Source organism: Phyllobates terribilis, unplaced genomic scaffold (assembly GCF_046119375.1).
Source record: "Phyllobates terribilis strain yellow unplaced genomic scaffold, ASM4611937v1 Scaffold_13__5_contigs__length_258822181, whole genome shotgun sequence".
Classification (NCBI taxonomy): Eukaryota; Metazoa; Chordata; class Amphibia; order Anura; family Dendrobatidae; genus Phyllobates; species Phyllobates terribilis.
In genome coordinates, this window is record NW_027362773.1 from 185,102,608 (window position 1) to 185,127,549 (window position 24,942).

General features: G+C 44.3%; 1 non-coding gene across 1 annotated transcript; it reads right to left on the reverse strand.

Annotated features, from left to right (window-relative positions):
* Positions 1-1,887: 1,887 nt before the first annotated feature.
* TRNAS-AGA (transfer RNA serine (anticodon AGA)) lies at positions 1,888-1,969 on the reverse strand. The gene has a single exon. It is a non-coding gene; the product is annotated as a tRNA-Ser (tRNA).
* Positions 1,970-24,942: the final 22,973 nt, after the last annotated feature.

Below are 24,942 nucleotides of genomic sequence, written 5' to 3' on the forward strand. Positions count from 1 at the left end.
AAAATTCATAAGGTGGATTTCGAGTGACTTTGTTCCAAACACCTCCTGAAAAAGGCTTTGAAAATGCTCAAAAGTTTGAACAGATTAATTTCCATGCAAAAAGACTTGCTGTTCATATGATCAGGTATTGAGCGTCTTTTAACCTCATCAAGTTTCCCAAAACGCCAAGCGGTTAACAGAAGTGAGCATATCATTTTTCAGGTATATTTTTCTTGCTTCATACTTGCAATACAAGTCAATGAGAAGGTTAGAAAGACCCCTGGAAGGTTTCTGAGTGACGTTCGCAGCATTTTGCGAGCAAAAAAAAAACTAAAACAAACTCAATCGATGCCCAAAACAATACTTAGAAAAACATCACCAAACTATGTTTACAAAAATGCTGGAAAACACTAAAAAGGGTGATTCAGGAAAAGAATCGCTGTCATTTCTTGAAGCCGTTACGGCTTGAAATCATTGTCAGTTTCAACCACCTGGAAAAAGTGTCATGTGAACATTGGCACAAGTCATAGAGTACGGTTGCTTGGTGTGACATAGATTGTATGAGTTTTGCTTCATGAAGTCAAGTTTTACTTTTGAGTTAAACTTTCTTGATAGGTAGATCTTTTTTGCCATGTGGATTTCAACTTTCTCTTTTTATGTTAAACCATGTACATTGGCAAATTGAGTGTGAGCAGAAAACATAAAACCGCTGTGCACAAAGAATTTCTCAGGTTTCACTGAGACTTGAACTCAGATTGCTGGATTAAGAGTCCAGAGTGCTAACCATTACAGCATAGAACCATATGACTGATGGAGCTGGCTGGATTTTCTTTTGAAAATGGTAAAAGAGCATGTGTAAATTGTGGAAGGCTGTGTGCCCACGTAGCATTTTTCAAGCGTATATGCTGTGGAATTTCCGCAGCGTAAACGCTTGAAAAACGCATGTATATCCGCACCCCATGGTCCCCAATGGGATTCCGCAAGTTCTATGCACATGCTGCGGATTTTTCCGCAGCGTTTATGCCGCATTCAAAAATCCGCAGCATGTCATTTAATTTTGCGTTTCCGCAAGCGGAATTGCCTTTGTCCAATGCATAAAAAACGCAAGGCAATTCCGCATGTGGAAAACGCGTGATAAACGCGCGAAAAATGTTCGATAAACGCGTGCAGAATTCCGCATGCGTTTTTCCGGGAGAGGACTTGCATTTATGCAGCAGAAATTTTCTGCTGCATAAATGCAACGTGGGCACATAGCCGAAATGTGAGAAATTCACTCTGAATCCAGTGATCTGAGTTCAAATCTCAGTGGAACCTGGGAAATTCATGCATTATGATGAAAACAGGTTCTAAAGCTGTTCTGCAAATGTATATCTAATACACAGTGGTAAATTAATATTTCCTCCCTTTTTATTCCACAAGTGTGCTTAAAGTTCCATGATATCACAACAAGGACAGTTTTAAAATGTTGATTAAATCTGGCTAATAATTAGCGTGCTGGATATATTAGCTGGATAAAGGGTGAGAAAAAAAGAAATTGCAATACTTTTGCTCATCCAGAAGTCACTAAAGACTTTTCATGGTGTGCTAAAAGGTTCCATCGGAAAGATAATTCAAGTAGAGTTGGTGCAAATCAAAGTTCATATCCCAGTCCATCAGTCACGGCAGTGATCTGTGTTCGCTGGAAAAAAGGAGGAGTTGCACCACACACCTGAGCTTTCTTTGATTGGTGGTTTGACGCACAAGTGACATCGCACCAGGCTGAATAATCAAAAGAAGATATACAGATGCTGTTAAGCTGCTTCTACAAATCCGATCCAAATATTACAGACCACTTCCGTGGGGGATAGACTTGGGAATGTGCAAATTGATCTAATCAGATAATTAGTCAAATTGTTACTTGAAGTTAAATGTAGTCAGCAGGATTTGAACATGCGCGGGATGACCCCAAAGGATTTCTAGTCCATCGCCTTAACCACTCGGCCACAACTACTCAGATGCTGTTTCTTGCTTATGAGTTTCACACCTTTTCTTATAGCACCATGATCAATATCAGTGATTACTAGTGTTGAGCCACCCCCGTAGTGTTCGAGTTCGGTTTGGTTCGTCGAACACCCGTATGTTCGCCGAACTGTTCGTCAAACACCTTCAAACACCGTTAAAACCATTGGCAGGCAAACAAAAACACATAGAAACACATAGAAAACACTTCAAAGGTGTCCAAAAGCTGACAAACTGCTCAGAAGACACAACTAACACATGGAAAAATGACAAGTACATATAGTCATGCGAAAAGAAAAGTGGTGGAGGAGTAAAAGGAGGGGGAGACACAGATATAGGCATGTCATGCCCTTCTAAAACCAAAAAAGTGCAAAGCCGACACGGCCAGTCCGTTCCTGCCCGTGCGACCTCCGTGTCGTCAGGTTTGTGAAAGACCCGCGTTGGATCCTGACGGCCAGCGCCCCTCTCCCAATACTGGTGCCTGTCCGCTGGTGGGTCGAGCGAGCCCCCTTGCGGTAGAGGCAGGTCTAATCTTTTTAATTTAAATTGTCTCTCTAATTTGAATGAGTACACTTTAAATGCTTTTACAAGGATCTATTGGAGGGCAAGTCTCATGCAAGCAGCCACGTAATTCCAGCTCCAGTAGCGTCCACTAAATCTGCTGCAGTTAAAAAGCTTTTATTAGGATCGAGCTTGGCGGTCCACCGCAAGGCGTCCTACCGCCAGTCCCAGCCCCTGTGCCTTGGGGTGCCTCCCCAATGCTCTTCACTGAGTGTCCCGGGGGCCCGAACCATTTACTTTGAAAAAATTTGGTGTCCAAACTACAGGTGGTGTAGCTTGCTTAACAGCTGGGATAATCCGCTGACTAGCAGACACTGCTACTAGGCACAAAGTATTTCCTGGGCTAGATGAAGTTAAAAATTTGTAATTAGATACTCTCATTGGATGCTGAGAAAGCATTCCATAGAGTCTCCTGGCACGCCATATATTATTCTCTTAAAAAGCTTAGGGTAGGGGTCTAGGGGACCCTTTTATAGCCAAAATCACAGCCCTGTATCGCAATACGTCACCTAGGCTGAAGATAAATAGAACATTTTCATCACCTTTCATAATCACCAATGGTACAAGGCAGGGATGTCCTCTGTCCCCTCTCTTATACATCCTAGTGACGGAGCACCTGCTCTCATCAATTCGCCATAACCCCAATATTAGGTGGATTGAGGTGGGAGGCACCGAATACAAGTGATCTGCATTTGCTGATGATGTCCTAGCATATATCACTCAATCACATACAGTATATCCATCCCTGCTGTTATGGCTGAAATAGATTACTTTGTTACATGGTCTAATTTTAAAATCAATGCAGTGAAGTCTGAGGCCCTCGATGTCTCCCTCCCCAAAACCATACAGGATTAAATCCATTCAAACTTTCCCTTTGCCTGGCCCTCACAGGGTATCAAATACTTAGGAATTCGTATTCATAGAAACCTCTCCCATCTATGTTATCTTAATTTTGGGCCCTTTATTGAACAACTCCATACAGACCACGGTTGGCAAGTTAGAACTGTAAGATTCACTACGTGAACCACTGGTGTTTTGTGGAAAAGCACATGTACACTGTGTTCCAAATTATTATGCAAAAAGTGTTTAGGAGTGATAAGGTAAGAATTTTTTTGTTTTCAGTTAAACTCATTGATGGTGATGTGTGTCAGGGCTCTTTATATCACTGTAAGCAATTGCAGACACCTGTGCTAATTAGTTTGGCTGGTGTGTCCAATGAAAGGGAAGACTACTTAAGAAGGCTGTCCCACATTATTAATCACCCTACATTTTCTGCCAAAATGGGAAAGAAAAAGGATGTGTCGGCTGCTGAGAAGCAACAAATTGTGGAGTGTTTAGGTCAAGGCATGACTACAATCAACATTGCCAAGACACTTCATCGTGATCATCGCACAATCAAAAAGTATGTAGCTGATTCACAGTACACACGTTTGCGTGCTGACAAGGGAAAATTGAGGACTCTTTCCTACAGGCAATTGCGTCAGGTTAAAAGAACAGCGGCAAAAAAGCCTTGTCATAGCAGCAGACAAGTTTTTGAAGCTGCTGGTGCCTCCAACGTCCCCCGAACAACAAGATGCAGGGTCCTTCAGAGGTTTTCAGCTGTGCGTAAGCCATCCTGTCGACCTCCTCTATCCACTGTACACAAGCCAAACAATACATGAAGACTGACTTCAAAACTGTTTTGTTCACGGATGAGTGCCGTGCAACGCTCGATGGTCCAGATGGATGGAGTGGAGGATGGCTGGTTGATGGACACCCCACGCAAACACGGCTACAGCACCAACAAGGAGGAGGTGGAGTAATGTTTTGGGCTGGAATCATGGGGAGAGAGATTGTCGGCCCCTTTAGGATCCCTGAAGTCGCTAAAGATGAACTCCATAATGTATGTGGATTTTCTCAAACAGCACTTCCTGCCATGGTTCAAGAAGAAGAACCGTGTATTCCACAGCAAGATCATTTTTATGCATGATAATGCACCGTCTCATGCTGCACATAACACATCTGCATCTCTGGCTGATATGGGCATAAAAGGGGATAAACTTATGGTGTGAACCACATGCTCCCCTGACCTCAACCCCAATGAGAACCTCTGGAGAATCATCAAAAGGAGTGTCTATGATGTCGGGAGGCACTTCACATCTATGCAACAGCTCTGGGAGGGTATTCTGTCCTCATGCAAAACAATTGAAGCAGAAACCATCCAAAACCTGACAAATTCAATGGACGAGAGAGTTCAGAAGCTCCTTTCGAACAAGGGGTCCTATGTGCAAAAGTAACATCACCTAGAATAAAGTTTTGAGTTGAAAACTGTTTGATTTCAGTTTCTAATAACCAGCTAATGCTTATAATTTCAAAAATGACCATTTTTTTGGTCTTTATTAAAATGAAAATGTTGATCGAAGAGTGTGGGGGATCTAAGAGTGTGGCAACCCAGTAGTCAGGATTATTTCGAATACTGATAATCTGAGGGTCATGTTGCAGGTAGTGCAACAAGAAGGCACTCATGTGTCTTGCGCATCTAGGAGCACCAAAATTATTTTCCGGGCTAGATGCAGTAAAAAATTATTATTAATTTGAAAGCTGGTGGAGATTAGTATAGATGGCCTAATAGAATCAGTACTGCAAACTGCTACAAGGGCCAAATTATTTTCCAGCCAAGATACAGATAAACATGATTAGTAATTTTAAATCTGGTGGAGTTTAGTATAAATGGCCTAATAGAATCAGTACTGCACACTGCTACAAGGCCCAAATTATTTTCCAGCCAAGATACACATAAACATGATTAGTAATTTGAAAGCTTAAAACAGTTGGTGAGGTGATTTTAACAAATCATCAAGCTATTACTCTCCCCAGGATAACACAGGGGTAGAAAAGTCGTTTCAGATCCATGATTTGTTCATATTTATGAGCGTGAGTCTGTCTACATTATCAGAGGAGAGCCACGTGCGCTTATCTGTCAGCACACCACCAGCAGCGCTGAACACACGTTCAGACAGAACGCTGGCTGCGGGGCATGACAAGATCTCCAAGGTGTAATTGGCAAGCTCTGGCCATTTATCCAGATTGGAAGCCCAAAAAGAGTGAGGGTGCAGTGACACAGTCATGGCTTCAATGTTTACTTGGAGATACTCCTGTACCATTGTCTCTAGTAGTGTTGAGCGATACCTTCCGATATCAGGAAATATCGTATCGGATTGGATCGGGCCGATACCCAAAAAGTATCGGATATCGCCGATTCCGATACCGGAAACCAATGCAAGTCAATGGGACACAAATATCGGAATGAAAATAAACCCTTTCTTTCCTTGTAGGTTAATTCTACATGAAGTAAAACAACTAAGAATAATGTAGAATGACATGAAAAGCCGGCAATTCAGCAGCGGCATTCACCGGTACCCGACAATTTACAACAGAAAGAATAGAGCATCACACATAGATTAGATAGATAGAAACATGTCAGTCACATATATATGAAGTACAGTGACAGTGTTGCTTACTGTACTTGTCATTTAGTGTAAAGGATTTATTAAAAAAAATATTAGTGTTTTCGTGCACCGTCTCTTTAAAAAAGCCGGCCGGCAATTCAGCAGCGGTACCCGACAATTTATAACAGACAGAATAGAGCTTCACACATAGATTAGATAGATAGAAACATGTCAGCCACATATATAAGAAGTACAGTGACAGTGTTGCTTACTGTACTTGTCATTTAGTGTAAAGGATTTATTTAAAAAAATAATAGTGTTTTCATGCACCGTCTCTTTAAGAAAGCCGGCCGGCAATTCAGCATCTGTACCCGACAATTTAGAATAGAAAGAATAGAGAATCACACATAGATTAGATAGATAGAAACATGTCAGTCACATATATATGAAGTACAGTGATAGTGTTGATTACTGTACTTGTCATTTAGTGTTAAAATAAAGGATTTATTTAAAAAAAAATTGGCGTGGGGTTCCCCTTAATTTTAGGCTCTAGCGGAGGTTAAGCAGACAGCTGGGGCAAATGTTTGAAGCCTGGGAAGGGGGTAATACCCACGGAGCTTCCCAGGCTACTAATATCAGCCCCCAGCTGAATACCTAGCCTTTACTAGCTATTAAAATGGGGGACCCCCCCAAAAAAAATAACGTTGGGTCCCCCCTAATTTAATAGCTAGCACAGGCTAGGCAGACAGCTGGGGGCTGATATTAATAGCCCAGGAAGGGTGCCATGAATATTGGCCCCCTCCCAGGCTAGAAACACCAGCCGTCAGCCGCCCCAGAAATGGCGCATCCATAGGATGCGCCAATTCTGGCACTTAGCCTCGCTCTTCCACGCTGCCCTGGTGCGGTGGCAGGGGGTAATAGGGTTGGGGTTGATGTCAGCTTATAATGCCAGCTGACATCAAGCCCAGGTTAGTAATGGAGAGGCGTCTATAAGACACCCCCATTACTAACCCCATAGTCAAAGTTAAAGAAAAACACAAACACCCAGAATAAAGTCCTTTAATTGAAATAAAGACACAATCCTTTATTGTTCTAAATTAAACCATACTTACCATCACGCCCATTCCAGCTGAAGCCAACGATCTCCTGCAATAAAAGTAAAATAATAAAGCAACCTCATCCTTACCTTTCCATGGTTCCCGCGACAGCTTCAGCTCTGCTACATCGAGATGACAGGCTGGACCGCAGCAGAACGCTGCCATCCAGCCTGTCATCCCGCAGACACTGAGAAGCGCAGGCATGCTTGCGCTCCTCAGTGTCTCTCTGTGACGTCATCCAAATGAGCCGAGTTCATGTCCAATGAACTCAGCTCACCTCATGCACGTCACTGACAGCGTGGGAAAATTCTCACGCTGAAGTGCTGAGTGCAGGAGAATTTTCCCACGCTGTCAGTGACGTACATGAGGTGAGCTGAGTTCATTGGACATGACCTCGGCTCATCTGGATGCCGTCACAGCCAGACACTGAGGAGTGGAAGTATGCCTGCGCTTCTCAGTGTCTGCGGGATGACAGGATGGATGGCAGCGTTCTGCTGCGGTCCAGCCTGTCATCTCGATGTAGCAGAGCTGAAGCCGTCGTGGGAGCCATGGAAAGGTAAGGATGATGTTGCTTTATTATTTTACTTTTATTGCAGGAGATCGTTGGCTTCAGCTGGAATGGGCGTGATGGTAAGTATGGTTTAATTTAGAACAATAAAGAATTGTGTGTTTATTTCAATTAAAGGACTTTTTTCTGGGTGTTGTGTTTTTTTAAATACTTTACTAGAAATTCATGGTGGTCATGTCTAATATTGGCGTGACCCCATGAATTTCGGGCTTAGGGCCAGCTGATAATGCCAAGCTGGCCTTAACCCCTTTATTACCCAGTGAGCCACCGCACCAGGGCCCTGGATGAGTTGGGTACAGCGCCAGAAGATGGCGCTTCTATGAACGCGCCATTTTCTGGGGCGGCTGCGGACTGCAATTTTCAGCGGGGGTGGCCCAGAAAGCTTGGGCCTCCCTGCGCTGCGGATTCCAGCCCCCAGCTGCCTAGTTGTATCTGGCTGGGCACAAAAATAGGGCGAAGCCCCACGCATTTTTTTTTTTAATTATTTCATGAAATTCATGGAATAATTAAGAAAAAAAGGGCTTCCCTATATTGTTGTGTCCAACCAGGTACAAATAGGCAGCTGGTGGTTGGGGGCAGCCCATTCCTGCCTGCTGTACCTGGCTGGACACAAATATAGTGCGAAGCCCCACGTCAATTTTTTTTTAATTATTTCATGAAATAATTTTTTTAAAAAAGGGCTTCCCTATATTGTTGTGTCCGGCCAGGTACAAATAGGCAGCTGGTGGTTGGGGGCAGCCTGTTCCTGCCTGCTGTACCTGGCTGGACACAAATATAGGGCGAAGCCCCACGTCAATTTTTTTTAAAATAAATCCTTTATTTTAACACTAAATGACATTTGAGGAGTTAATAAAGATGCAGTCCCTAAATTATTATTTATTTTTTAATTAATTTTTCCCAAAACTTTTGACGTGGGCTTCGCCATATTTTTGTATGCCAGCCAGGTACAGCATCCAGCTTCTATGAACGCGCCATTTTCCGGGGTGGCTGCGGACTGCAATTTTCAGCGGGGGGGGGGGGCAGAAAGCTTGGGCCTCCCTGCGCTGCAGATTCCATCCCCCAGCTGCCTAGTTGTACCTGGCTGGACACAAAAATAGGGAGAAGCTTCAAGTATTTTTTTTTTTTAATTATTTCATGAAATTCATGAAATAATTAAGAAAAAAAGGGCTTCCCTATATTGTTGTGTCCAACCAGGTACAAATAGGCAGCTGGTGGTTGGGGGCAGCCCGTTCCTGCCTGCTGTACCTGGCTGGACACAAATATAGTGCGAAGCCCCACGTCAATTTTTTTTAAATCATTTCAGGAAATTCATGAAATAATTAAAAAAAATTGATGTGGGGCTTCGCCCTATATTTGTGTCCAGTCAGGTACAGCAGGCAGGAACGGGCTGCCCCCAACCACCAGCTGCCTATTTGTACTTAGCCGGACACAACAATATAGGGAAGCCCTTTTTTTCTTAATTATTCCATGAATTTCATGAATTTAAAAAAAAAAACGTGGAGCTTCGCCCTATTTTTGTGTCCAGCCAGGTACAACTAGGCAGCTGGGGGCTGGAATCTGCAGCGCAGGGAGGCCCAAGCTTTCTGGGCCCCACCCGCTGCAAATTGCAGTCCGCAGCCGCCCCGGAAAATGGCGCGTTCATAGAAGCGCCTTCTTCTGGCGCTGTACCCAACTCATCCAGGGCCCTGGTGCGGTGGCTCACTGGGTAATAAAGGGGTTAAGGCCAGCTTGGCATTATCAGCTGGCCCTAAGCCCGAAATTCATGGGGTCACGCCAATATTAGACATGACCACCATGAATTTCTAGTAAAGTATTTAAAAAAAACACAAACACCCAGAAAAAAGTCCTTTAATTGAAATAAACACACAATTCTTTATTGTTCTAAATTAAACCATACTTACCATCACGCCCATTCCAGCTGAAGCCAACGATCTCCTGCAATAAAAGAAAAATAATAAACCAACCTCATCCTTACCTTTCCATGGCTCCCACGACGGCTCCAGCTCTGCTACATCGAGATGACAGGCTGGACCGCAGCAGAACGCTGCCATCCAGCCTGTCATCCCGCAGACACTGAGAAGCGCAGGCATACTTCCACTCCTCAGTGTCTCGCTGTGACGGCATCCAGATGAGCGGAGGACATGTCCAATGAACTCAGCTCACCTCATGCACGTCACTGACAGCGTGGGAAAATTCTCCTGCACTCAGCGCTTCAGCGTGAGAATTTTCCCACGCTGTCAGTGACGTGCATGAGGTGCGCCGAGTTCATTGGACATGACACAAATATAGGGCGAAGCCCCACATAATTTTTTTTTAATTATTTCATGAATTTCCTGAAATAATTAAAAAAAAATTGACGTGGGGCTTTGCACTATATTTGGGTCCAGCCAGGTACAGCAGGCAGGAACGGGCTGCCCCCAACCACCAGCTGCCTATTTGTACCTGGTTGGACACAACAATATAGGGAAGCCCTTTTTTTCTTAATTATTCCATGAATTTCATGAAATAATTAAAAAAAAAAAAACGTGGAGCTTCTCCCTATTTTTGTGTCCAGCCAGGTACAACTAGGCAGCTGGGGGATGGAATCTGCAGCGCAGGGAGGCCCAAGCTTTCTGCCCCCCGCTGAAAATTGCAGTCCGCAGCCACCCCGGAAAATGGCGCGTTCATAGAAGCTGGATGCTGTACCTGGCTGGCATACAAAAATATGGCGAAGCCCACGTCAAAAGTTTTGGGAAAAAATAATTTAGGGACTGCATCTTTATTAACTCCTCAAATGTCATTTAGTGTTAAAATAATGGATTTATTTTAAAAAAAAATGGCGTGGGATCCCCCATAATTTTAGTCTCTAGCGGAGGTTAAGCAGACGGCTGGGGCAGATGTTTGAAGCCTGGGAAGGGGGTAAAACCCACGGAGCTTCCCAGGCTACTAAAATCAGCCCCCAGCTGAAAACCTAGCCTTTACTAGCTATTAAAATGGGGGACCCCCCAAAAAAAATGATGTGGGGTCCCCCCTATTTTAATAGCTAGCAAAGGCTAGGCAGACAGCTGGGGGCTGATATTAATAGCCCAGGAAGGGTGCCATGAATATTGGCCCCCTCCCAGGCTAGAAACACCAGTCGTCAGCCGCCCCAGAAATGGCGCATCCATAGGATGCGCCAACTCTGGCACTTAGCCTCGCTCTTCCACGCTGCCCTGGTGCGGTGGCAGGGGGTAATAGTGGTGGGGTTCATGTCAGCGCCAGCTGCCATGAAGCCCAGGTTAGTAATGATGGGTGTCTATAAGACACCCCCATTACTAACCTACAAAGTGTTAAAAAGAAAAAACACACACTACACCCAGAAAAAAATAATTTATTTGAAATAAAACACACAATTTTATTTAATTCTTAGTTTACTAAAAATAATAGTTACCTGTCCACGTTCCTGCGCTGATCTCCCATGCACAGCTGTCACATCTGGAGATGGTGACAGCTGTGCATGGCTGCTGTAAGCTCACGCTGCCGGGAACACGTCCGCTCCCGGCAGCGGGAACCACTGACTGAGGTCACCGGAGTTCATTCAGTCAGCGCAGCTCCGGAGACCTCCTTTACGGCACTGCTGTACCGTGGGAATTTCTCACTATACAGCAGGGCCGTAAAGCAGCTAACCGGCAAGCAGCGCTGCCTGAACTCCGGTGAACCCGCTTATGCTGTCATTCTAGCGGCGGCAGCGGTTCAGAGCGGTCACATTCTATGTGGCTGCTCTGAACTGGAGATCTTCGTGGGACACTCGTGGACTACTACGGAGGGGTAAGGATAAGGTTGTGGTTTATTATTTTATATTTTATTACAGGAGATCGATGGCTTCGGGGAATTAGGTGTCTTGGTGAGTATAGGTGTAGTTTTTTATTTTTTACTTTATTTTAGGTGGCGATCGGCGGGGACAAGTAATGTATGAACTAATTTCTTTTAGGTAACCACTGGCCACCAATGACATGTATTTAACATTTATTGGGGACACAGTAGGGCAATTTAAATAGCAGGATCAGTCTGATGGGAACTACTGCTCCCATCGAGCTGATCCTGCTGGCAGGAGTGGACGGGGGACAGACATAGGCCGATGGGAGTAGTAGTGTCACATCGGCCTATGTCTGCCTGCACGCACACACACCGCACACACCCGCACACATCGCACGGACACCCCGCACACACACCCCGCACACACACCCCGCACACATCGCACAGACACCGCGCACACCCGCACAAACATCGCGCACACACACCGCACACACACCCCGCACACACACTAATCATGACGGGTCTGGGAGGTGAGGCTGACCTGTGCGGCCGTGGGAAAGTTCATGTGAGTTCATGCAGTCAAGCATGAACTCACATGAACCCTCTGAGGGCAACGCGGCGACTTCAAATGAACAGCTGATCGGCATCACCTGATACCTCAGCTGTTCATTTGAAATAACCGGCGGGAAAGCGCAGCACAGAACGGGAAAGCCGGCGGTGAAGTCTTTTCACTGCCGGCTTCCCCGCCCGGGTCCTTCACTCCCCACTCCTTGGAGCTGCGCTCCCCGCCCGGTCCTAACTTACGATCGGGATGGGAGGTGGCGAGGGGAGCGGAGGATCGGGGTGGGAGGCTGCGGGGAAGCAGTATGGGGCTGTGTGATTGTTTAAAAGCCGGCTGCTTTATACCGCCCGCCGGCTTTTAAACAATCAGGAGAATTCTCCCCCGCTGGGATGGCATTCTGATGACAGGCTGGATCGCGCTGCCATCCAACTTGTCATCCTTCACAGACACTACTGAGCGCAGGCATTATGGGAACTTCCGATTCCGGTATCCGATATTGTAAAAGTATTGGAATTAAGTATCGGAATTCCGATACCGCGAATATCGGCCGATACCCGATATTACAGTATCGGAATGCTCAACACTAGTCTCTAGGCATTGACTATGTGTCAGACTTCTTGTCTCCTGTGGCCTAAAAAAGTGGTGAAATGATTCTGCAAAATTGATGTTACCAGCAGATACTGGGTTTCTGTTATGAATTGAGTGATGAACACTCGACGGTCCCATGGTTGGCAAGTTGGAACTGTGAGATTCACTACGTGCACCACTAGTGTTTTGGGGAAAAGCACATGTAAGATTCTGCAACAGTCTCTGCTGATACTCCTGCATGCGTGCATCTCTTTCTATGGCAGGAATAATTTCTGCAAATTTACTTTTGTACTGGGGATCTAACAGTGTCGCAACCCAGTAGTCAGGATTATTTCTAATTCTCACAATTTGAGGGTCATGTTGCAGGTAGTGCAGCAAGAAGGCACTCATGTGTAGAAATGAGCGTTGTTCTACTCGAACTGTTCGCCAATCTCAAATTCGAGCAGTTTTGGGCGGTGTTCGAGCCGTTCGGCGAACACGAACAATTTGAGAAAAATTCGGCTGTTCGAGGTTATGTTCGATAACTGTTCGTGCACCAAAATCATAACTGGATTTTTTCTCAGTAATGATGAAAATTAATGTTAATAAGCAGTTTGAGTGTACAGCGGGGTGGGGGGAGGGGCAGGGGATGGATCTCTGCAGGAACAATGAAGATCTCCATTTTTTTTTTCTTTTTCCCGCATTTACAGTGGGGAGGTGCAATCTGTCAGCCTATCAGCAGCGCACACACGGAGCGAAGTGCTTTTTTTCACACAAGCAAGGGCATGTGTCATTGGCAGTGTATGTCACATGTCCTTGCCCTATAAGACCAAGCCATTTTCCCCGTCGCCACCATTTTTTCACTGCTGCAGCTGCGTGTTAGACGGCACCGCTGTTGCTGTGTGCGCTATACCTTGTTAATTTCAAGCCAATTTTCGCACAAATCTACAGATAGCTTGGGAGTAGGGAATAGTTGTGATTGCAGTCCTTTTAAGGACTAGGTTACAGCATTTCCTACGACTTTTATCAGGCAGGTCTGTGCTCTTAAATAGATAGATTGTGGGAGTAAAGACTAATTGTAATTGGAGTCCTTTTCAGGACTAGGTTACATCAGTTCCTATCAGTTTTTGCCAGGCAGGTCTGTGCCAGTGCTGTGCAAGTTTTTTTCACAGCATTTGGCTGAATCTAGCAAAGCTAATCCTTTTTGGCCTATTGCAGAGTGTGTTAGTCAGTGGAGTAGCCTATCTGTGTTGCAAGATATACCACCTGTGTATAGAATACCAATTTTTTTACTGCACCTAGTGAAGTAAAATCTTTTGGGCATAGCATCATTCTATTAGTCCATCTATACTGACCTCCATCAGGTTGCAAATTGAATATAATTTTTTTCTGCATCTAGCTCTGAAAAAATATTGGGCTTCTAGCTGTGTGTGGGACTTGTTGTATTAGTCCATCTATACTGACCTCCATCAGGTTGCAAACTGAATATATTTTTTTCTGCATCTACCTCTGAAAAAATATTGGGCTTCTAGCTGTGTGTGGGACTTGTTCTATTAAACCATCTATACAGACCTCCATCAGGTTGCAAACTGAATATATTTTTTTCTGCATCTACCTCTGAAAAAATATTGGGCTTCTAGCTGTGTGTGGGACTTGTTGTATTAGTCCATCTATACTGACCTCCATCAGGTTGCAAACTGAATATATTTTTTTCTGCATCTACCTCTGAAAAAATATTGGGCTTCTAGCTGTGTGTGGGACTTGTTCTATTAATCCATCTATACAGACCTCCATCAGGTTGCAAACTGAATATATTTTTTTCTGCATCTACCTCTGAAAAAATATTGGGCTTCTAGCTGTGTGTGGGACTTGTTGTATCAGTCCATCTATACTGACCTCCATCAGGTTGCAAACTGAATATATTTTTTTCTGCATCTACCTCTGAAAAAATATTGGGCTTCTAGCAGTGTGTGGGACTTTCTCTATTAGTCCATCTATACTGACCTCCATCAGGTTGCAAACTGAATATAATTTTTTTCTGCATCTAGCTCTGAAAAAATATTTGGCCTTCTAGCAGTGTGTGGGACTTTCTCTATTAGTCCATCTATACTGACCTCCATCAGGTTGCAAATTAAAAATAATTTTTATCTGCATCTACAGTACCTCTGAAAAAATATTTGGGCTTCTAGCTGTGTGTGGGACTTGTTCTATTAGTCCATCTATACTGACCTAAATCAGGTTGCAAATTGAATATAATTTTTATCTGCATCTAGCTCTGAAAAAATATTTGGCCTTCTAGCAGTGTGTGGGACTTTCTCTATTAGTCCATCTATACTGACCTCCATCAGGTTGCAAATTTAATATAATTTTTATCTGCATCTAGCTCTGAAAAAATATTTGGCCTTCTAGCAGTTTGTGGGACTTTCTCTATTAGTCCATCTATACTGACCTCCATCAGGTTGCAAATTAAAAATAATTTTTATCTGCATCTACCTCTGAAAAAATATATGGGCTTCTAGATGTGTGTGGGAATTGTTCTATTACTCCATCTATACTGACCTCCATCAGGTTGCAAACTGAATATATTTTTTTCTGCATCTACCTCTAAAAAAATATTGGGCTTCTAGCTGTGTGTGGGACTTGTTGTATTAGTCCATCTCTACTGACCTCCATCAGGTTGCAAATTAAAAATAATTTTTATCTGCATCTACAGTACCTCTGAAAAAATATTTGGTCTTCTAGCTGTGTGTGGGAATTGTTCTATTAGTCCATCTATACTGACCTCCATCAGGTTGCAAATTGAATATAATTTTTATCTGCATCTAGCTCTGAAAAAATATTTGGCCTTCTAGCAGTGTGTGGGACTTTCTCTATTAGTCCATCTATACTGACCTCCATCAGGTTGCAAATTGAATATAATTTTTATCTGCATCTAGCTCTGAAAAAATATTTGGCCTTCTAGCAGTGTGTGGGACTTCCTCTATTAGTCCATCTATACTGACCTCCATCAGGTTGCAAATTAAAAATAATTTTTATCTGCATCTACCTCTGAAAAAATATTTGGGCTTCTAGCTGTGTGTGGGACTTGTTCTATTACTCCATCTATACTGACCTCCATCAGGTTGCAAACTGAATATATTTTTTTCTGCATCTACCTCTGAAAAAATTTTTGGCTTCTAGCTGTGTGTGGGACTTGTTGTATTAGTCCATCTATACTGACCTCCATCAGGTTGCAAATTAAAAATAATTTTTATCTGCATCTACAGTAGTGTTGAGCCACCCCCGTAGTGTTCGAGTTCGGTTCGGTTCGTCGAACACCCGTGTGTTCGCCGAACTGTTCGTCGAACACCTTCGAACACCGTTAAAACCAATGGCAGGCAAACAAAAACACATAGAAACACATAGAAAACACCTTCAAAGGTGTCCAAAAGCTGACAAACTGCTCAGAAGACATAACTAACACATGGTAAAGTGACAAGTACATATAGTCATGCGAAAATAAAATAGGTGGAGGAGTAAAAGGAGGGGGAGACACAGATATAGGCATGTCATGCCCTTCTAAAATCCAAAAAGTGAGAAGCCGACACGGCCAGTCCGCTCCTGCCCGTGCCACCTCTGTGTCGCCAGGTTTGTGCCAGAGCCGCGGTGAACCCTGACGGCCAGCCCCCCTCTCCCAATACTGGTGCCTGTCCGCTGGTGGGTCGAGCGAGCCCCCCTGTGGTGGAGGCAGCTCTAAGCTTTTTAATTTAAATTGTCTCTCTAATTTGAATGAATACACTTTAAATCCATTTACAAGGATCTATTGGAGGGCAAGTCTCATGCCAGCAGCCGCGTAATTCCAGCTCCAGTAGCGTCCACTAAAGCTGCTGCAGTTAAAAAGCTTTTATAAGGATCGAGCTCGGCTGTCCACCGCAAGGCATCCTACTGCCAGTCCCAGCCCCTATGCCTTGGGGTGCCTCCTGATGCTCTTCACGAAGTATCCCATGGTCCCGAATCATTTCCTTTGAAAAAATTAAGTGTCTAAACTACAGGTGGTGTAGCTTGCTTAACAGCCGGGATAATCCGCTGACTAGCAGACACTGCTACTAGGCACAAAGTATTTCCTGGGCTAGATGCAGTTAAAAATTTGTAATTAGATACTCTCGTTGGATGCTGAGAAAGCATTCCATAGAGTCTCCTGGCACATCATATATGATTCTCTTAAAAAGCTTGCTGTAGGAGTCTAGGGGACCCTTTTATAGCCAAAATCACGGCCCTGTATCGCAATACGTCACCTAGGCTGAAGATAAATGGAACTGTAGCACCCTGAGGGCTCGGTTGCTACAGACGTATTGCACCTCACCCAGAGGTGTGATATCTCACTCTCAGGTAAGGATGGAGTGTGGATCAGGACCCGACACCTGCATGCATTACACCACATTGCCGTGGGGCAGGGCGACCAATATGCCCCTGAGATGGGCACAACAGTCCCTGTCCCTGGCTGGAGTGGGGGGAGGGAACACTGAGGAAGGGGAACCCTGTAGTGCAGGAGCAGGGAGGAAGCAGTTCCTGGGTGCATTGAGAAGGGAGTATAAAAGGTGGGCACCATCTTTGTTCAGTGCAGAGAAGTCTGAGCAGAAGTGGCAGGGAGCAGGGGCTCTGCATGAGCTCTGCTCCGGAGGTGGGCCTAGTAACAGAGGCCCAGGTCTGGAAGAGGGAGAAGGAAGGAAGAGGAGCGGAGAAGGCTCCAGGAACGAGGAATGAAGGGATCCCAGGGGTGCGGACGGGCGAGTCGCCACGGCACCCCCGAATCCACCTGCGTGGAGGGGTCAGGCCAAAGGGGGAGACCGGTCCCCGAACTAGTGGAGGCAGGAAACGACCCTCAGCTAGAAACCGGAGGCTCTGACATTTTATGTGGCTCAGCCCCTCGCTACACCCGCTAGGAAGGCACCACATAGGGTCAGGGAAACTGGCGCCAAGTTTACCAAGAGGAGGCCCGAGGCAGCCGGACAGAAGTGTTGGTAAGAAAGGCCAGACAAAGGACACACAAAGGGGGTCCTGTGAAGTGCTCCAAAGTTATCTGGGAGTTGTCTGAGCCCCTCACCTGGTGAGCACAGTACGACGTGGGCAGCCGTTACCTGCAGACGTGGTCTGGATAATAAGAACTGTGAGTAAAGGCCCTGGACTGCATCACTGACTCCGTGTCGTTACTGCTGCTGCCCTGCACCATCACCCCCATCCTCCGCATACACTGCCCTGAGGCTATACTCCTCCCGTGGGGAGTTATGCTACGCTCTGCTGCACCCACAACACCAGCCTCAGCGGTCTGCCCTGGAGCAGCGGTTCACTCTGACCGCAATCCACGGGTGGCGTAGTCGGACATTTAAACATCAAAACCACATAAATAGTTCCGCCACTGGTTTGACCGCCCTGAGCCACGGAACCGGGTCGCCGCCACGAAGACTACAACCACCAGCATCCACCAAAAAGGGTCCGGCTCCGGGTGTCCCAAGGACCAGGGGGTGCGTCAGAACATTTTCATCACCTTTCACAATCACCAATGGGACAAGGCAGGGATGTCCTCTGTCCCCTCTCTTATACATCCTAGTGACGGAGCACCTGCTCTCATCAAAACCAGGGGAGGAGTCCTGAGGAGATAATTTGCATATTCCCACTGCATTTTGGGGTAAGTGAAGAGTCTCCGCGAGCTCAAAGAACACTGGATTTTGGCTGTTGGAGCTGAAAAGAGGACATCGGTAAACCAGGGGAGGAGTCCTGAGGAGATAATTTGCATATTCCCACTGCATTTTGGGGTAAGTGAAGAGTCTCCGCGAGCTCAAAGAACACTGGATTTTGGCTGTTAGAGCTGAAAAGAGGACATCGGTAAACCAGGGGAGGAGTCCTGAGGAGATAATTTGCATATTCCCACTGCATTTTGGGGTAAGTGAAGAGTCTCCGCGAGCTCAAAGAACACTGGATTTTGGCTGTTGGAGCTGAAAAGAGGACATCGGTAAACCAGGGGAGGAGTCCTGAGGAGATAATTTGCATATTCCCACTGCATTTTGGGGTAAGTGAAGAGTCTCCGCGAGCTCAAAGAACACTGGATTTTGGCTGTTGGAGCTGAAAAGAGGACATCGGTAAACCAGGGGAGGAGTCCTGAGGAGATAATTTGCATATTCCCACTGCATTTTGGGGTAAGTGAAGAGTCTCCGCGAGCTCAAAGAACACTGGATTTTGGCTGTTGGAGCTGAAAAGAGGACATCGGTAAACCGCGCGCCGCTAGGCGCGCGCATTTTGAAGCTTTTTTTTTAAGCTTTTTTCACTGTTTTCAGAACATTAACAATGAGAACATGGAAGAGTCCAGGAGCCATTTGGTGAGCTGCATATCCTGCTACATGTTCACAGACTTGCCAGTGGAAAAGCCAGACTTCACATGCCAGAAATGCAAGCTTGTGTCCCTGTTGGAGGAAAAGTTGCGAAATCTAGAAGAGAGGTTAACTACCTTGAAAATCATTAAGGAAGGTGAAGAGTTCTTAGACAGAGCAGAATTATCTCTTCATAATTCAGAAAGAGAAGAAATTCGAACTGCACCTGACGAAACAGAGGAATGGAAGCATGTGACCCACAGAAGCAGGAGGATCGAGAGGCAGTCAGCACCCATACTGCTCAGGAACCAGTACCAGGCTCTCACACAGGAGAACCATGAAGAAATACAGCAAGATAAGACTTTGCCAGCAATGAATAACCTTGTGAGCCCTCAGAATCCTCCTGGATGGAGAAAGAAGAATGTTGTGAAGAAAAAACGGAGAGTGGTGGTCATGGGGGATTCCCTGTTAAGAGGAACAGAGGCCGCTATCTGCAGACCAGACATAACCTCAAGAGAAATGTGCTGTCTTCCAGGAGCAAAAATTAAAGATGTGTCTGACAGGATATCAAGACTCTTCAGACCTACAGATCACTACCCATTCCTGCTAATACATGTGGGGACAAATGACACCGCAAGAAAGGACCTGGAAACCATCTGCAGTGACTTTGAAGACTTAGGCAAGAAAGTGAAAGAATTGGGAGCGCAGGTGGTCTTCTCATCCATCCTCCCAGTGGATGGCCATGGAACAATGAGGTGGAATAAGATTCTACAGGTGAACAACTGGCTACGTCGATGGTGCCGTCAACAAGGATTTGGATTTCTGGATCACGGAATGAGTTACCTATACGATGGACTACTTGCTAGAGATGGGGTGCACCTTACGAAGACTGGAAAACATGTATTTGGAAGTCGCCTTGCTACACTCATCAGAAGAGCTTTAAACTAGAACAATGTGGGAAGGGAAGCAAAAGGCCAGAAAAAGCCATACAGCTGACAAATACTACTGAGATCTCTGCTACTGGAAGTGGAAAAGAAGAACAAAGACAAAAAAATCTAAATAATAAAAATATGGGAGGAAGAGAAACCAATCACAAACTAAAATGTTTTTATACAAATGCACAAAGCATGGGCAACAAACAAGGAGAATTGGAACTACTAATGCAGGAAAAGGAATATGATGTCATTGGAATCACTGAAACTTGGTGGGACGATACACATGATTGGAATAAAAGGCTAAAAGGATACAACTTATTTGCAAGAAACAGACTTGATAAACGAGGAGGAGGTGTTGCATTGTATGTTAGAAAAGCGTATATCTGCACAGAGATTGAAGCTTCAGAGACTGGGAGTTCTGTGGAAACTGTTTGGGTAAGAATACAAGGAGAGAACAACGGAAAGGACACCATTGTAGGCATTTACTACAGGCCACCTGGGCAAGCTGAAGATATGGATGAACTCTTTATGTATCAAATGACCAAGTTCTCCAAAAAATATGACGTAGTGGTCATGGGAGATTTCAACTATCCAGACATTTGTTGGGAATCTCTCTCAAGTAAAACTAACAGGTCAAGCAAATTCTTATCCTCTCTTGCTGACAACTTTATCTTCCAAAAGGTAGGGGAGAAAACAAGGGGATCTGCTACTTTGGATCTAATTCTTATAAACAGGGAGGAAATGGTTGAGGAGGTAAAGGTGGCTGGGACCCTAGGAGGCAGCGATCATGCTATTATAGAATTTTGGATAACTAGAGGAGGAAGACATGTGAAGACTCAAACTTCAAGGTTAGATTTTAGAAAGGCAGATTTTAAGAGACTCAGAAAGAGAATAGGAGGGATCCAATGGCTGGATGTCCTTAAGGACAAAAATGTCCAGGAAGGATGGGAAATTTTTAAAAATGAGATTCTCAAAGCACAATCGTTAACAATCCCGAAAAGTAGGAAGAATGGGAAGCATTTAAGGAAACCAGGATGGATGAACACAGAACTTAAACACATGCTAAAAAGAAAGAAAGAAATGTTTATTAAATGGAAAGAGGGAGGCATATCTAAAGAAGATTATAATGCAGTCTGCAGATCCTGCAGGGCACGTATCAGGTTAGCTAAAGCTGACAATGAATTAAGGCTTGCAAGAGATGTCAAAAGCAATAAAAAAGGATTTTGGGGGTATGTCAAAAGTAAAAGAAAAGTCAAAGATGCTATAGGATTTTTACAGGATGAAAATGGAGAAATGGTAAGAGAGGATGTTGAGAAGGCCGAACTTTTTAATTCCTATTTTGCATCTGTTTTCTCTCAGAAAGAAAATGTAACATCAACTGATCTTCACTGTCCTTTTAAAGGAATAGAGGAATCCAAGTTATCAGTAAACAGAAAGATTGTGAGGGAATATTTAGCTAACATAAATTAGTTCAAGTCTCCAGGTCCAGATGAATTACACCCCAGAGTACTGAAGGAGATTGTAGAAGAAATTTTAGAACCACTCTCCATAATCTTTGAAAATTCTTGGAGAACAGGAGAAGTCCCAGAAGACTGGAGAAGAGCAAATGTTGTTCCTATCTTCAAAAAGGGGAAGAAGGTGGACCCAGGGAACTATAGGCCGGTGAGTCTGACTTCTATACCAGGAAAGATCTTTGAACAAATTATTAAACAACATGTATGTAAGTACATGGATAAGAATGAAGTGATTAACCAGAGTCAGCATGGGTTTGTAACTAACAAGTCATGTCAGACTAACTTAATTTCCTTCTATGACAGAATCACTGACTGGGTGGATCAGGGAAATGCTGTAGATATAGTATATCTTGACTTCAGCAAAGCATTTGACAAAGTATCTCACATCATCCTTATTGAAAAAATGACCAAGTATGCAATGGACCAGGCAACTGTTAGGTGGATTCATAACTGGCTTAGTGATCGGACTCAAAGGGTGGTTGTAAATGGCTTCACATCCAGCTGGATGAATGTCTCAAGTGGGGTACCACAGGGCTCCGTCCTGGGACCTGTATTGTTCAACATCTTTATCAATGATTTAGATGAAGGAATTGAGGGTAAACTGATTAAATTTGCTGATGACACAAAGCTAGGAGGGATAGCTAATACTAGAGAAGAGAGAGAGAGGATTCAAAAAGACCTAAATAAACTGGAGCAGTGGGCAGCAACCAACAGAATGGTTTTTAACAGGGAAAAATGCAAAGTACTACATCTGGGCAATAAAAATGAAAAAAGCATATACAGAATGGGAGGAATAGAGCTAAGCAACAGTACATGTGAAAAAGACTTAGGTATACTAATAGATCATAGACTGAACATGAGTCAACAGTGTGATGCAGCAGCAAAAAAGGCAAATACAATTCTGGGATGTATTAACAGAAGCATACAGTCTAGATCACGTGAAGTCATTATCGGTCTTTACTCCTCTTTGGTCAGACCTCATCTGGAATACTGTGTACAGTTTTGGGCACCACATTTTAAAAAAGACATAGACAAACTGGAGCAAGTTCAGAGAAGAGCGACCAGAATGGTGACTGGTCTGCAAACCATGTCCTATGAGGAACGGTTGCAGGATTTGGGAATGTTTAGCTTGCAAAAAAGAAGACTGAGAGGAGACTTAATAGCTGTCTACAAATATGTCAAGGGCTGTCACATTGTAGAAGGATCATCTTTATTCTCATTTGCACAAGGAAAGACTAGAAGCAATGGGATGAAACTAAATGGGAGGAGACACAGATTAGATATTAGAAAAAACTTTTTGACAGTTAGGGTGATTAATGAGTGGAACAGGCTGCCACGAGAGGTGGTGAGTTCCCCTTCAATGGACGTCTTCAAACAGAGGCTGGACAGACATCTGTCTGAGATGATCTAGTGAATCCTGCTTTGAGCAGGGGGTTGGACCAGATGACCCAGGAGGTCCCTTCCAACTCTACCATTCTATGATTCTATGATTCTATGATTAATTCGCCATAACCCCAATATTAGGTGGATTGAGGTGGTATTCACCGAGTACAAGTGCTCTCTATTTGCTGATGATGTCCTAGTATATATCACTCAATCACATATATTCATCCCTGCTGTTATGGCTGAAATAGATCACTTTGTTACATGGTCAAATTTTAAAATCAATGCAGCGAAGTCTGAGGCCCTCGATGTCTCCCTCCTCAAATCCATATAGGATTCCATCCAGTCCAACTTTCCCTTTGCCTGTCCCTCACAGAGTATCAAATACTTAGGAATTCCTATTCATAGAGACCTCTCCCATCTATGTTATCTTAATTTTGGGCCCTTTATTGAACAATTCCATACAGACCACGGTTGGCAAGTTAGAACTGTAAGATTCACTACGTGAACCGCTGGTGTTTTGTGGAAAAGCACATGTACACTGCGTTCCAAATTATTATGCAAAAAGTGTTTAGGAGTGATAAAGGAAGAATTTGTTTGTTTGTCAGTTAAACTCATTGATGGTGATGTGTGTCAGGGCTCTTTATATTACTGTAAGCAATTGCAGACACCTGTGCTAATTAGTTTGGCAGGTGTGTCCAATGAAAGGCAAGACTACTTAAGAAGGCTCTCTCACATTATTAAGCAGCCTACATTTTCTGACAAAATGGGAAAGAAAAAGGATGTGTCGGCTGCTGAGAAGCAACAAATTGTGGAGTGTTTAGGTCAAGGCATGACTACAATCAACATTGTGCGATGATCAGGATGAAGTGTCTTGGCAATCAAGAAGTATGTAGCTGATTCACAGTACACACGTGTGCGTGCTGATAAGGGCAAATTGAGGACTCTTTCCTACAGGCAATTACGTCAGGTTGAAAGAGCAGCGGCAAAAAAGCCTTGTCATAGCAGCAGACAAGTTTTTGAAGCTGCTTGTGCCTCCAACGTCCCCCAACAACAAGATGCAGGGTCCTTCAGAGGTTTGCAGCTGTGCATACGCCATCCTGTCGACCTCCTCTATCCACTTCACACAAGCAGAAACGGCTCCAGTGGGCCAAACATTACATGAAGACTGATTTCAAAACAGTTTTGTTCACGGATGAGTGCCGTGCAGCGCTTGATGGTCCAGATGGATGGAGTGGAGGATGGCTGGTTGATGGACACCCCACGCAAACACGGCTACAGCGCCAACAAGGAGGAGGTGGAGTAATGTTTTGGGCTGGAATCATGGGGAGAGAGATTGTCGGCCCCTTTAGGATCCCTGAAGGCGCTAAAGATGAACTCCATAATGTATGTGGATTTTCTCAAACAGCACTTCCTGCCATGGTTCAAGAAGAAGAACCGTGTATTTCACAGCAAGATCATTTTTCTGCATGATAATGCACCATCTCATGCTGCACATAAAACATCTGCATCTCTGGCTGATATGGGCATAAAAGGGGACAAACTTATGGTGTGACCCCCATGCTCCCCTGACCTCTACCCCATTCAGAACCTTTGGAGCATCATTAAAAGGAGTGTCTATGATGGCGGGAGGCAGTTCACATCTAAGCAACAGCTCTGGGAGGGTATTCTGTCCTCATGCAAACAATTGAAGCAGAAACCATCCAAAACCTGACAAATTCAATGGACGAGAGAGTTCAGAAGCTCCTTTCCAACAAGGGGTCCTATGTGAAAATGTAACATCACCTAGAATAAAGTTTTGAGTTGAAAACTGTTTGATTTCAGTTTCTAACAACCTGCTAATGCTTATAATTTCAAAAATGACCATTTTTTTGGTCTTTATTAAAATGAAAAGGTTGATCGAAAAGTTTGGGGGATCTAAGAGTGTGGCAACCCAGTAGTCATGATTACTTCGAATTCTGACAATATGAGGGTCATGCTGCAGGTAGTGCAGCAAGAAGGCACTTATGTGCCTTGCGCATCTCGGAGCCCCAAAATTATTTTCCGGGCTAGATGCAGCTAAAAATTATTTTTAATTTTAAATCTGGTGAAGCTTTAGTATAGATGGCCTAATAGGATCAGTGCTGCACACTGCTACAAAGCCCAAATTATTTTCCAGTCAAGATACAGATAAACATGATTAGTAATTTGAAAGCTTAAAACTGTTGGTAGGGTGATTTTAACCAATCATCA